This window comes from Equus quagga, chromosome 9 (genome assembly GCF_021613505.1).
Source record: "Equus quagga isolate Etosha38 chromosome 9, UCLA_HA_Equagga_1.0, whole genome shotgun sequence".
Classification (NCBI taxonomy): domain Eukaryota; kingdom Metazoa; phylum Chordata; class Mammalia; order Perissodactyla; family Equidae; genus Equus; species Equus quagga.
The window spans coordinates 43,298,560-43,313,298 of NC_060275.1; positions in this window are offsets into that span (position 1 = coordinate 43,298,560).

A 14,739-nucleotide genomic window follows, 5' to 3' on the forward strand; every position below is an offset into this window, starting at 1 on the left:
AACTCATTTTATGAGGCTTACATTACCCTATCAAAAGCAGACAAGGGCAACAGAATAAAGGAAAATTATAGGCCAATATCACTGATGAACATACATGCAAAAATCCTAAACAAAATATTAGCAAATAGAATACAACAATACATTAAAAGGATCATACATCATGATCAAGTGAGATTTACTCCACGGGTACAGGTATGGTTCAACATCAACAAATCGATTAATGTGATATACCACATTAACAAAATGAAGAATAAAAATCACAAGATCATCTCAATAGACACAGAGAAAGCATTTTACAAGATTCAACATCCGTTTATGATTAAAAAACCCTCAATAAAATGGGTATAGAATCAATGTATCTCAACATAATAAAGGTCATATACGACAAACTTATAGCCAACATCATTCTCAATGGAGAAAAACTGAAAGCCATGCATCTGAAAACAGGAGTAAGACAAAGATGCCAACTCTCTCCACTCCTATTCAACATAGTAGGAAGTTTTAGCCAGAGCAATGAGGCAAGGAAAAGAAATAAAGTGGATCCAAATTGGAAAGGAAGAAGTAAAACTGATACTATTTGGGGATGACACGATTCTATCTAAAGAAAATTCTAAAGAATAAACAGAAAAACCAATAGAAATAATTAACAAATAGAGTAAAGTTGCAGGGTACAAAATCCACATACAAAAATCAGTTGTGTTTCTATACACTAACAATGAAATAGCAGAAAGAGAAATCAAAAATACAATGTCACTTACAATCACAACAAAAAGAATAAAATACCTAGGAATAAATTTAACCAAGGGGGTGAAAGACCTATATACTGAAAGACTATGAGACACAACTGAAGGAAGTTGAAGAAGACATAAAGAAATGGAAAGATAATCCATGTACACAGATTGGAAGAGTTAACACCGTTAAAATTTCCATATTACCTAAAGCAATCTACAGATACACTGCAATCCCAATTAGAATCCCAAGGACATTCTTCACGGAAATAGAGCAAAGAATCCTAAAACTTATATGGAATGACAAAAGACCCTGAATAGCCAAAGCAATGTTGAGAAAAAAGAGCCAAGTTTGAGGTATCACACTCCCTGAATTCAAAACATACTACAAATCTATAGTAATCCAAAAAACATGGTGCTGGTAGAAAGGCAGACACACAGATAAATGGAACAAAATTGAGAGCCCAGAAGTAAAAGCACACATCTACGGACAGCTAATCTTCAACAAAGGAGTCAAGAACATACAATGGAGAAAGGAAAATCTCTTCAATAAATAGCATTGGGAAAACTGGGCAGCCACATGCAAAAGAATGAAAGTTGAACATTATCTTACACCCATACATGAAAATTAACTCAAAATGGATTAAAGACTTGAATGTAAGACCTGAAATCTCCTATAAGAAAATATAGGCAGTCTGCTCTTTGACATCAGTCTTAGCAGTATCTTTTAGAATATGGTGCCTACTCAGGCAAGGAAAACAAAAGAAAAAATAAACAAATGGGACTACATCAGACTAGAAAGCTTTTGCAAGGCAAAGGAAACTATGAACAAAATGAAAAGACAACCCACCAACTGGGATAAAATTTTTGAAAATATTATATCTGACAAGTGGTTAATTTCCAGAATATATAAAGAACCCATAGACCTGAACAACAAAAAATGAAAAACCTGATCAAAAAATGGGCAGAGTATAAGAACAGACATTTTTCCAGAGGATATATAGATGGTGAATAGGGTCATGAAAAGATGTTCAACATCACTAATTATTAGGGAAATGCAAATCAAAACTACAGTGAGATATCACACAAGTCAGAATAACTATATTAACAAGTCAAGAAATAAGAAGTGTTGCAGAAGATGTGGAAAAAAGGAAACCCTCATACAGTGTTATGGGAATGAAACTGGTGCGATCACTATAGAAAACAGTATGGAGATTTCTCAAAAAGTTAAAAATAGAAATACCATATGATCCAGCTATTCCACTACTGGATGAATGGATAATGAAGATGTGGTGTATAAATGAAGATGTGGTATATATATATAATGGAATACTACTCAGCCATGAAAAAGGTCAAAATTGTGCCATTTATGACAACATTGAATTGACCTTGAGAGTATTATGCTAAGTGAGATAAGTCACATGGAGAAAGACAATTACATTATAATTTCACTCATACATGTAAAATAAACAAACAGAGATAAGGAGAACAGATTGGTGATTACCAGAGGGGAAGGGGGTGAGAAGAGGGTGAAAGGGGTAAACAGGCACATAAGTGTGGTGACAGATAAAAGCTAGACTATTGGTGGGGAACATGATACAATCTATACAGAAACTGAAATATAATAATGTGGGGCCTGAAATTTACACAAAATGTTATGTCAATATGACCTCAATTAAGAATTTTTTAAAAAATTAAAAATGGAACTATTGTATGGTCTAGGAATCCAACTTCTGGGTATACATCCAAAGAAGATAAAATCAGTATCTCAAAGAGGCATCCTCACTCCTATATTCATTGCAGCATTATTCACAATAGCCAAGATATGGTAACAACCTAAGTGTCTGTCTACAGATAAATGAATAAAGGAGATGTGACATATTTATCACATCTATGTGTGTGTGTATATACACACACACACATGCACAGTAGGATATTATTTAGCCACAAGAAGGAAAGAAATCCTGCCATTGTGACAACTGGATATCCTTGAGGGCACTGTGTTAAGTAAAATAAATTGACAAAGATAAATACTGTTTGATCTCATTTATATATGGAATCTAAAAAAGCTGAACTCATAGAAACTGAGAGCGGAATGGTGGTTTTTGTCAAAGGGTGCAAACTTCCACTCACAAGATGAATACTTTCTGGGGATCTAATGTATAGCATGATGACTATACTTAACAATAGTGTATTATGTACTTGAAAGTTGAAAGAGAGTAGATTTTAAATGTGCTCACCACACACACAAAACAGTGAAGAATATGAGTTGATGGGGGTGTTAACTAAGCCTTTTTTAGGTAATCATTTCACAATATATATGTGTATCAAATTATCACGTTGTATACCTTAAACTTACACAATGTTGATGTGCATTATGTCTCAATAAAGCTGGAAAAATCTTTGAAATAATGCCTTGGATTATAAAACGTGATGGACTTACTAAGAACTAGTTAATGCCATGAAAGGCCAGTATCTAATGGAAATGAAAAGCCAGTATCTAAAGTTGCTAATAAACCTGAAATGCACAGAATTCATCCAAAATACTGATTTTTGTATTATGTATTCACACCGTAACCAATTCGGTGAGCTAAGGACTATGAGTTAAATGTGAGTCTGTAGCTGAACTGCAATGGAATTATTTTTGAGAGAAAATGGAGTCCTTTGGAATATGACTTCTCAATAATAGCACATAAGTCCTAGATCAGTAATTAACTTTTTTTAAACTCCCTTTTACTTTCTTACATGGGTTAACAATGTCTGCCAATGAGCATGCCTCCAGATTTTTCCTTTCTTGAACAGCATGGTCCATCACTTTGGCCAAAACCATTTCTCCAAAACTTTCTGCAGACCAGTTTTCTATCTCCCTGTAATAATGGAAAAGTCTCTAAAATTCGTTCTTAGAAGACCAGTATGCTCACTTAGTTTTGTTGCTGCTGCTGTTTCCTGTGATTTTTGTTTTCTGAAAAAATATGTCCCTCTTTATAACTTTAAAAGGAGTCTTCTTTTTTATCCACACTGTCATGATAAATATGCCTGTTATTCAGACAGTAGTAAAAATGAGACATTAAATGTAAGGTATACAGATAAAAGGGAACGAAAGAGGTGAGAGGAAAAGCAGCTGTAAGACAGGCAGGCTAACACTACTGAAGAGAGAAGCAGGTTAGTTAGAATGGAATATAAAGTGAGGAATAGAGTTTAGAAACTTCAGGAGAACTTCCTAAGTTGCTTCCAGATGCAGGGAAGATTTGAAGCACCCCATCTCATCCCGCTAAGTGTTGAATTTCAAATATTCCACTTTTTATTCTGAGTAAAGGGGTGACATCATTTAACATCTCTGAATCGCTGCTTTCTTATTAGAAAAGTAAGCAATAATCATATCTCTTCTGTGAAAATCCCAAAGCTGTACAAGGATCAACTATAAAATGAGAAAATAAATCACAGAAAAATTTGAAAACGTGGAGAATTTCCTTTTATGTATTGTTATTTAGAAGATGGAAAGTGAACAAGGGACTCATGTACAAATAAATTTGATGGTGAAATCAAAAGAATTAAACAGTGATTTCCAGTAATGGCTTGGTGGACACGTGCAGAACCTTGGGTGAGGGGCTTGAATGGACCAAGCTAAGGCACAGAAGCATGTTGAGGAGGGAGCTGGAACAATCCTGATAATACGTGGGTTAATAGGAAGTGAAATAACCTTAATCTATGATAAAGCAGGCATAAATCCACCCACAACTGGACAGAGATAGGGTAAATCTTGAATTAGGCAAAGATTCTTACATTTTAGTCAAGACAGTTCTCCTAATTAATAATAGATCAAAAGCACCAGCAATCAGTATGCTCTCATTTTAAATCTGTCAAGGAAGAGTAGGTGATAAACACTTTTTAACCTAAAGTAGAACATTCTTGTGAAATATCTCTTCCATATAAATTGGATGGTTCTTCGAAATTTTGGCTAAGTGGAAGTAGAAAATGGAGATTCCCACAGTCATTTGTCAGCCGCATGCAATCTCCGTGGAGTGGTGCTGACTCATCTGAATGCAGGCAGTCTGTCTGTTTCACTGTCTCTCTCTTTCTCTCTCACCCACGCACACACACACACCCCATAATAAGCACACACAACAGTTGTTTTATTCAGTATAGATTGGAAAGGAAATCATTAGGGACAAAATCCAGAGTGTAATTAAAACTAACACATTTTTTCTTCACTTTGTTTCCAGGCCTGTGGTTTCTAGGGGAAAGGACTCTTACTACCCTAATATTTTCTCATTTTTAATTTCTTCACTGACTTTAATTACCTTCTCTCAAGACTGTAAAATGATTACTCCTTAAAAAAAAAAAAAAAAAAAAAAAAACAAGAGAAACGAACGTGTTTGCTGAAGGCCTTTACCAAGCTTTCACAGATGGAGCTATTTCAAATAACAATATTGCTAGTAATTAAACTAAACATGGAACTCCCACTTCTGCTTTCCGCAAATTCTGGCCCCCACTCCTATTCCTCCACTCCAAAACTAACCCTTGTAGTTTAATATTTTGAGAATATCTCCTATTTCTGTTCATATCTTGGTTTACTCTAGGGTTTATAGAATTGTGTTCAAGTGTGCTCTATGCCTGGGGACATCTGCAGCTAGATGCTTATCTTCTTCTAGAGAAAAGAAGATTTTCTCATCATCCTGTTTGTAAATCATTGAGCGTGTTCATTGCATAATTAGGATGCTATTCCTTTTAAAAGCAAAAACCATTTGAAATTTTCATTTATTCAATTTATTTTATTTTAGATTTTATAGAACTACTTGGAAATAATTAAGACAGTAATGAGAATACTATTGTGGATTTTTCAATAAGTATTTTTATTATTCAAACGGAATTATATTACTAAAGTGCATTACATGGATCATTCTTAATGATTTTAAACTTGGACATGTTATCTCTGCACTTGAAATAAAACAATAATTAAAAGCAAATATAAATATTAGGAAGCTGGGATAACTTTTCAAAAGCACTTCCTGGAGACATGGTTAGCTATTATCAGATATGTAATTGTACTTGTTGATAAAAAATTAAATTGGGGGGCGAGCCCAGTAGTGTAGCAGTTAAGTTCATGCTCTCCACTTCGGTGACCCAAGGTTTGCCAGTTCAGATCCCAGGTGCGGACCTACAGATCGTTCATCAAGCCATGCTGTGGCAGGCATGCCACATAAAATAGAGGAAGATGGGCACAGATGTTAGCTGAAGGCCTGTCTCCCTCAGCAAAAAGAGGAGGATTGGCGGCAGATGTTAGCTCAGGGCTAATCTTACTCAAAAATAAGTAAATAAATAAATTGGGAGGATTATGATATGCTAGAGGTATTTGCACAGTTACAGGATGCTATAGGAAAAATACTAATTGCAATAATAACCAAACTTTTGCTGAAATACAGTGAAAGTTCCTAGTACAGTGCCTGACACAGCTAACTTGCTAAAAATTAAATAAGGATAGAAAATGTAAGCCTCTTGATGAATCAGAAGATCAGGCAAATGAGGCTTACATTGCTGATGAACAGCAATCCACAAAAGCCAGACTGAATAGGGCTGCCTTTTATGTGGGGCAAGTGATCTCTAGTCCACTGTGTTCTCTATGTGGCTTGATGTTTTCTTTCTTGTTTGTTTTTAAACCAAACAACATTCTCATTTCCCCAAACTGCACATTACAATCACCTATGTCCCCTCTACTTACCCTTTGCAGACACTCTGCACCCATTCCAAACTTGCAATTCTCCAAATATCTCATTCTTTCCCATAAATCCACATCTTTGCATGTACTCTCATTTCAATTTGATTCATTCTCCATATTCTTTACCTGTGAATTTTTTTTCCCTGATTCTTGAAGGGGCAGCCCAAGTATCCTTGCCTTTGTGAAATCTCTGACTCGTCTAAATCAAGGTTTTCCTCATGGTTTGCCCAGTACATACTTCTGTTTTATATTTTATTGCATTTTTATGTAATTTTTATTTGCACACCTGTGTTTCCAGATAAACAAGGAGTTACACAAGTTCATGGACCATGTATTATTTATCTTTGAATTCTTTAATTTATTTATTTAATAAAGTGCCTGGCACACATCAGTGCTCAACTCAATATATTTTTGTTAAATTAATTTCTTCCTGAACAGTTGAGAAAGCTTTCTTTCTTTCTTTCTTTCTTTTTTGCATACCATCAGGTGCTGTAGTTAATACCATTTATTTCTTATTTTCTTTGGCTTCCTATATTTAAGTGCATTGATTTCCTATATCTAATTGCTTAAAAAGGAAACAAGTGAGCAGGGGCTTAGCTTTACAATTTTTGTGTCAATAGAAGAATATAATTTCCTCGTCTCTTACCATTTTTTGTTACTCAAACACAATAGTAACTGAAGAGTCAACAGTCTGAGTCCAAGTCTGGTTGTTGACAGAACCAGGACTAGAACACATGTTGCTCCTGACTTGTTTCCCTGCTCCTTGTTTTGCACATGCCACTTCTGTCGCTAAATGGTTCGTGCATATTTACAATGGTTTACCTTTGAGAAGGCAAGGGCTCATTTACATGAAACATCTGGAAAAATGTTTTATTTTATCCTGTCTTACTGAAAATTTGTTACAAATGCGTTTTATCAAATAGTTTAAACTTGATAACCGTATAAAAGGAAGTTAATTATACTTTAACACAAACGATATCAACCTACAACTCCCCCTGATAATTTAAAGTGTATTTTGGAGCCCCCTTCATGAAAGGATAACTTGAAAGGGTAAATAAACCTATTTCTCAGTCATAACACATTTTCTAATTTCATAGTAGGTTTAAATCAGAGAAAAGTTTTTATTATACACATTTTCATCTGTATATGAATATAATGATGTTCACAGCATAGGTAGAGCCTGAACTTTTCCAGTATTGTTGAAGTAGCTGGTACTGAATAATGCATACTCTCTAATGGTTTTCAACTGAGACCAGTGGCAAATAGTACGTTATTGTCTATGATAAAGTAGCTTCTAAATTAGTGGTTCTAAAAAAGAAACAGGAATTAATACTTTGAAAGATTTCCATGTCTCCAACTTTAATATAGGAAGGCGGATATAGATAACTGAGATGCAGCTATTGCAAAGACTTGTCTTTTAATTTTTTTTTCATAGCTCTTGGAAAATATCCCCCTTCTAGTATCTTATCTAGAGAATTTTATTGCATGGCTAAGAGATTATTAGTAATTGGTTAATGTTTGGTATTTATTTCTGCACAATAGATTATTTCCAAATTTAGCAGCATAAAACAATAAATGCTTGTTATCTTAGTTTCCATGGCTCAGGAATTTGGGAGCAGCTCATCTGAGTGATTCTGTCTCAGGGTTTCTGACGAGATTTCATTCAGCTGAGTCTGCACTCATCGGAAGACCAGACAGGGCTGGAGGCTTTGCTTTCAAGATGGCACTTTCACATGGCTGTTGGAGGATGCCTTAGTTCCCCACCATGGGCACCTCTTCATAGGTGTACTCGAGTGTCCTCACTCTGTACCACTTGGCTTCACCCAGAGTAAGTGATCTGAGAGAAAAAGAAAGAGAGAGAGCGCACAATGGAGAAATCTGCAATGTCTTTTATGACCTCTCCTCAGAAAACACAGGTTTTCACTTCTGCTGAATTCTGTTCATTAAAAGTGAGTCACTAAGTTCAGTCCATGCTCAAAATGAGGGAAAATTAACCTCTGCTTTTTGAGGGGAAGATGTTAAAGAATTTTTGGACATATTTTAAAACTACCACATGGCTCAAAATCAGAGGCTCTATATGGTAGAACAGAACCAAAACTGGTTATTGCATTCCACACGAAGTGCCTTTGTTTTACTGAACCATGCTACCAACCTACTGTGTGAGGCATTTTCTTTTCAGTATACCTTCAATCTTCTTATAATACTGATGACACTACCTTCCTTATGGATGACTGGAAATTATAGAAAGTTAAATAGAAGTATTTGGGAATGAAAGGTAGAGCATGGCAATGGGATATAGACATAGCAGGCTGGAGAGATATTTAAGTTTAAAATTTGAGGGCAACACTAGATATATAGATATATGAAAAATGATCCTAGGACATTTTAGAAAGCTGGAGAGATTGTCTCAGTTTACAGACATAGTTCAAATTTGGGAAGAAGAAATACCAACAAGGTACATCTGTTTTCATTATTTGCTTTTTCAATGATAGTGGTTAAGGACCAATTTACCTCTATGACTACTGACCGCAACCCAGCCAAAACCCTGATCTGGTTAGTTATCCAATAAGCTATCCAAACAGATGGCTCTCTCTGACTCTATTCTTTACCTTCAACTCTAATTCAATACCACTGGTATTTTTTTGATGTCAGGCTCCAAATGCACGAGGCAATATACATGAGAGGTCCAGAATATGAAATTTTAAAATAAAATGGCTTAGATTCAAATTGCAAATATGGCTACTTATTCGTTGTGTGCATGTTGGGAAGTAACTTATCCCCTATCTGTCTATCAGATGGAAATGATGATGTTGATAATAGAGCTCATCCCATATGATTGTTGTGAGAGTTAAAAAATAACAGAGAAAAGGTGAATAAAAACCTGACACATGGTAGGAACTATACAATTATGAGCTATTATTAGCACTGGTCAAATACCATGTGAGTTGAATATTTATACACTGATGTAGTCATTGAAAATGTTTAAACTTAAAATAATCATAATTACAGCTAAAATTATTCATTGGTTATCATGTGTCATAAACTATAATAAACATTCTACAAGTTATGTTTTATCCTCTGAACAACTCTGTTATCTTTATTTATTTAAATGCAGAACTAATATTAGATGACTTTTCCAAGGTCACATGGATTCAAATGGTCAAAATGCTATATCTGTGTAAGGAATTGTGATATACAGATATATCAGAATATCCTATGAACTTAAGAAAAATGTCTTTTAGTAAGGCACTCAGGCCTAAGTGCCTATCTCTGTGTCTGATTTAATTATCTGACTACCATGTTTACTAATTACTGCATTTAGAACAAGTGGGAAGCCTTTTGCCAGTTTCCAGTGTGGCTCTAGTCTTATATTTTTACCATTTTTAAAATTTTCATTATTTTTACCCAGCACATTTCCAAAAATGTTTTTAAATGGCTGCTCTATTTCTTTAGTAATCATATTAACAAATGAAATGAGAATGAGAATCTATGGCCAATGTACATATTTAAAAAAAGCATGATATTTTGATATCCAATATGCTTTCTTGCCATTGGCTTACTTAATTTATTAGTGCTAAAATAACTGACTTTGATCATTTTAAAAAGTATCAACTCAAAGCAAATAAAATCAATTCTTTTCAAAGTCAACATTTGAGGGAAAGTCTACAAAGAAAGCATTTTAATGAGCAAACAAGATGTCCTAGGTGAAGTTTATCAGAAACAAAACTCTGAGGTGGAGATTTAGCTTGCAGGAAATTTCTTTGGGAGTAGCCAGGTGCTCAACACCTGTACGGATGTGGATGAAGCAAAATTGGGCAGTTGAAGAGTGATTCAGTCACAATAAAGAGGCTTTGCCAATTCTATGGGGATCTCTGGAGCTGGGAAGTTTCTCAGAGATGTCCCAAAATGAGGTAAAGTGGCTGGATATTTGTACCCCCAAGTGACCCTTCATTGGGTATGGACTGCACCCAGGGAGGGAAGATAACTTTGGGTAAGGCAAGTCGCTTCAACTGAGGGCAATTCTCATGAAATTATACCATCGACCTTGCAGAAGAGTGAGTGCATGTGGTTAGCGTACCACAACACGTACTAAAAGTCTACCATGTTGCACCAATTAGATCCACTTGCTACACGTGACAGAGTCATCTCATCTGAAAACAGCTCGTCTAGAATTCTGGTTGATTTCTTTTTGTGGGGAAATCTACGAGAGGAATGTTAGTGGGTGATCTGTAGACTCCACTGCTAGAGCTGGTCTTAGAACTGGAGCTGATACTCATCATGCCTCTTCTCTTCTATCCATTCTAGACTTGGTTTACCATCCACTAGCTCTAAATGATTGCTTGGTGGTGCGACCCAGTGGCTCTTCCCTGAAGGGTGTGAGCCAGTGACATTCTTAAGTCATGGCTGCATCACTTATCAATGTACTATCAATATTGGGCAAGGAAGCAGAAGAATACACCCCCAAGAACTACCTAGGAGCCAAACATATTCTTCCCTAACCTTACTGTCTTTCAGCATCTCTACTGCCTCCTGTTCCATAGGGCCAATTACCTCTGCCAGGATGGTAGCTCCTCTTCCTTGTCCTTTGCTCAGGAGTCTGAAATAACCATTGTAGTAATTTAAAACATTATGGCAATCTTGTTGTATCCTCTGGTGGCAATGTTTTCTTTCTGGAAACCAACCCCCGTAATTCCACATCCCAGAATTGCAAGGACAGGAAACACAAATTGGGTCACTTGGAGTGGGAGTAATGGAAAGCCAGGTGTCATAGGTAGAATTTTGTGCCCCATGATCCTTATTGTCTGGTGATACACCTGTGAATAAGTTACATTACATGGTTAAAGTGAATTAAGGTTGCAGATGGGATGGAATTAAGGTTGCCAATTAGCGACATTAAAATAGGGAGATTATCCTCAATTATCCAGGTCGGCCCAAATAATCACGTGGTCTTTAAAAGTGGAAGAGGAAGGTAGAATGGTAGGTCAGAGAAATGTGACCAGGGAAGGAGGGGCAGGAGAGATTAGAAGCCTGAGAGCACTTGATGCACCATTGTTGCTTTTGAATATGGAAGAACAGGAACACTAGCCAAGGAATGTGGGTGGCCTCTAGAATTTGACAACAGCTCTTAGCTAACAACCACCAAGGAAACATGAACTTCATTCCTACAACTGTAAGAAATCGAATTCTGCTAACCCTCTAAATAAGCAAGGAAATGGAATCTTCCTTAGAGCCTTCATAAAGGAACACAGTTTATCTACACCTTAATTTTAGCTTGGAAGACCCATTCCAGACTTCTGATCCACAGAACTGTAAAACAAAATGTTTGTGGTGTTTTAAGCTGCTAGGTTTGTGGTATTATATCTTGGCAATAGTAATATGTGGGGCTGCTCCAGCTTCTACCCCTAAGTTCCTAGATTATTGTATTTGAGTATTTGGGGAGCAGACCAGGTAATGATCATTGAATTGAGTGGCAACTGATGATGGTAGGGCATGCTAGTGACATATATTCTTCATCACTGCTCCCAAAGCTACTCTGTTCATGCTGCCATTGTATCATACTGAGAAGGCTGAGGACTGAGGCTGGCTAGTAACAAATGGCCGTACCATGATGAGTACTTTTTAGTTATTTTAGTACCTCCACCATTGTGGATACTGGCTGGAAGGCATCAACAGGCAATACAAAGCTTTTAATTTATGGCCTGAAATCATGAGTGTACCCATATTCCTCACCCTCTAGACCTCCTTGTTTGTTCTTTCTCCAACAGGAACCAGCCATTTATCAAAGCTCATGAATTTATTTATAAACTTGGGCTATTTCCCTTCCACCCAAAGTGAATACCCACATGCACCACCTAAAGCTCTACTCATTGGGAGGATTTCCCATCACCCACTGCATTTCAGGACACCCCCGAGGAAACTATACAGCAGTCAACAAGCTAAGCTAGTGGTGTGCTGGCACCATCTCCTGGGATTGTTGCCAGGTTGAAGGAATATGCCTATAAAACACTCCTGTCTAATGTTATATTCTGCCCCTCCCTTCTTCCAGAATGTTCAGAACCCAGTTCCATATATATTCTCCCATTTCCTATCTTACATGGTCGCTAGGTTCTGCAGAAACCTTGGGGTATAGTCCATATCCTTCCTTAGCAGTTCTAGTACTTCTCTAGCTGGGTTATGTTGTGACTTGAAATCAGTTATTGGTTGGTGACTAGGAGGAGAGATGAGAGTATATACTGAGGGAGAGCCAAAGTTATTTTGTAAGTGGCCCCTGCATTACCTTCAAACAGTGTGTGAGCACTAGCCCTTGAGAGGGAGGAGCATGCCACTTCTGCATGCTGTTAAAGTTGAGGGAGATCTGAGATTTGCAGGTTTCTGGGAGATTCAACCCAAATGTCACCAATTCTAGTTCTCAGGATCTCTCTGCTGTCCAAATAAGGCCTTCATCCACGTCACAGAGGGATTTCTAGGCCTCTGCCATCCTTTAAATTTAAACCTGTGACTGATCTTTAAATTCTCTACACTTTGGCTGAGGGGGAGAAGAGTTCATATATGTTACCAAGGAGACCTGTGTCTTTCACACATTGCATTAAATTTTTCATAAATCACTTTCTGCTTTTATCTTTTTCTAATGTTGTTCATTGTCTTTGCTTTCATTATTGAAAATTATTGTACTCAACACCACCATCTAATTCTACTGTCTTCATAATTCCTGCTTTCGTGGAACCTCTGAAATGACTGGGATGTTGTAGCAGCCAGCAACAACACATGCTCTTCCCCTTAACATCTCATCCCATTCCATTACCAGTGAAAGTTCTATTTAACAATTGTTCTGCTATGGCGTACCAAGGGCTAATGCTATCCAGGGGACCCTAAAAGCCATCTGTCCAGGGGATGATCCTGCTCCAAAGTCTTTTTTTTTGGTATTTCTTTTATTTCTTCTTCTTTTTTTTTTTATTGCAGTAGCGTTGGACTATAACATTATAGAGCTTTCAGATGCACATCGTAATATATTTCAAATTCTGTGTAGATTACATCATATTCACCACCCAAAACTAATTATAGTCCATCCCCTCACATGTGTGCCTAATCACCCCTTTTGCCCTCCCCCTGTCCCCCTTCCCCTATGGTAACCACCAATACAATTTCTGTTGCTATGTGTTTGTTTGTCGTTGTTTTTGTCTTCTATTTATGAGTGAGATCATACGTTATTTGACTTTCTCCATCTGACTTATTTCACTTAGCATGATACCCTCAAGGTCCATCTATGTTGTCACAAGTGGCTAGATTTCATCATTTCTTATGGCTGAGTAGTATTCCATTATGTATATGTACCACATCTTTTTTATCTATTTGTCCCTTGGTGGGCACCTAAGTGGGCTTCCATGTCTTGGCTATTGTGATCATGCTGCGATGAACATAGGGGTGCATGAATCTTTATGCATTTGTGTTTTCAAGTTCTTTGGATAAATATCCAGCAGTGGGATAGCTGGATCATATGGTAGATCTATTCTTAATTTTCTGAGGATACTCCACACTGCTTTCCATAGTGGCTGCACCAGTTTGCACTCCCACCAGCAGTGTATGAGCGTTCCCTTCTTGCCACATCCTCTCCAACACTTGTTGTTTCCTGTCTTGTTAATTATAGCCATTCTGACCAGAGTGAGGTGATACCTCATTGTAGTTTTGATTTGTATTTCCCTGATGGCTAATGATGTTGAGCATCTTTTCATATGCCTGTTGGCCATCCGTATATATTTTTTGAAGAAATCTCTGTTCAGATTTGTTGCCCATTTTTTAATTGGGTGTTGGTTTTTTCGTTGTTGAGCTGTATGAGTTCTTTGTATATTTTGGATATTAACCCCTTATCTGATATATGGTTTGCAAACATCTTCTCCCAATTGTTAGGTTGTCTTTTCATTTTGTTGATGGTTTCCTTTGCTGTGCAGAAGCTTTTTAGTTTGATGTAGTCCCATTTGTTTATTTTTTCTTTTGTTTCCCTTGCCTGGTCAGATATGGGACTTGAAAATATGTCAAAGAGCGTACTGCCTATGTTTTCTTCTAGATGTTTCACGGTTTCGGGTCTTACATTCAAGTCTTTAATCCATTTTGAGTTGACTTTTGTGCATGGTGTAAGAGAATGGTCTACTTTCATTCTTTTGCATGTGGCTGTCCAGTTTTCCCAACACCATTTATTGAAGACACTCTCCTTTCTCTATTGTATGCTCTTGGCTTCCTTGTCGAATATTAGCTGTCCATAAATGTGTGGGTTTATTTCTGGGCTCTCGATTCTGTTCC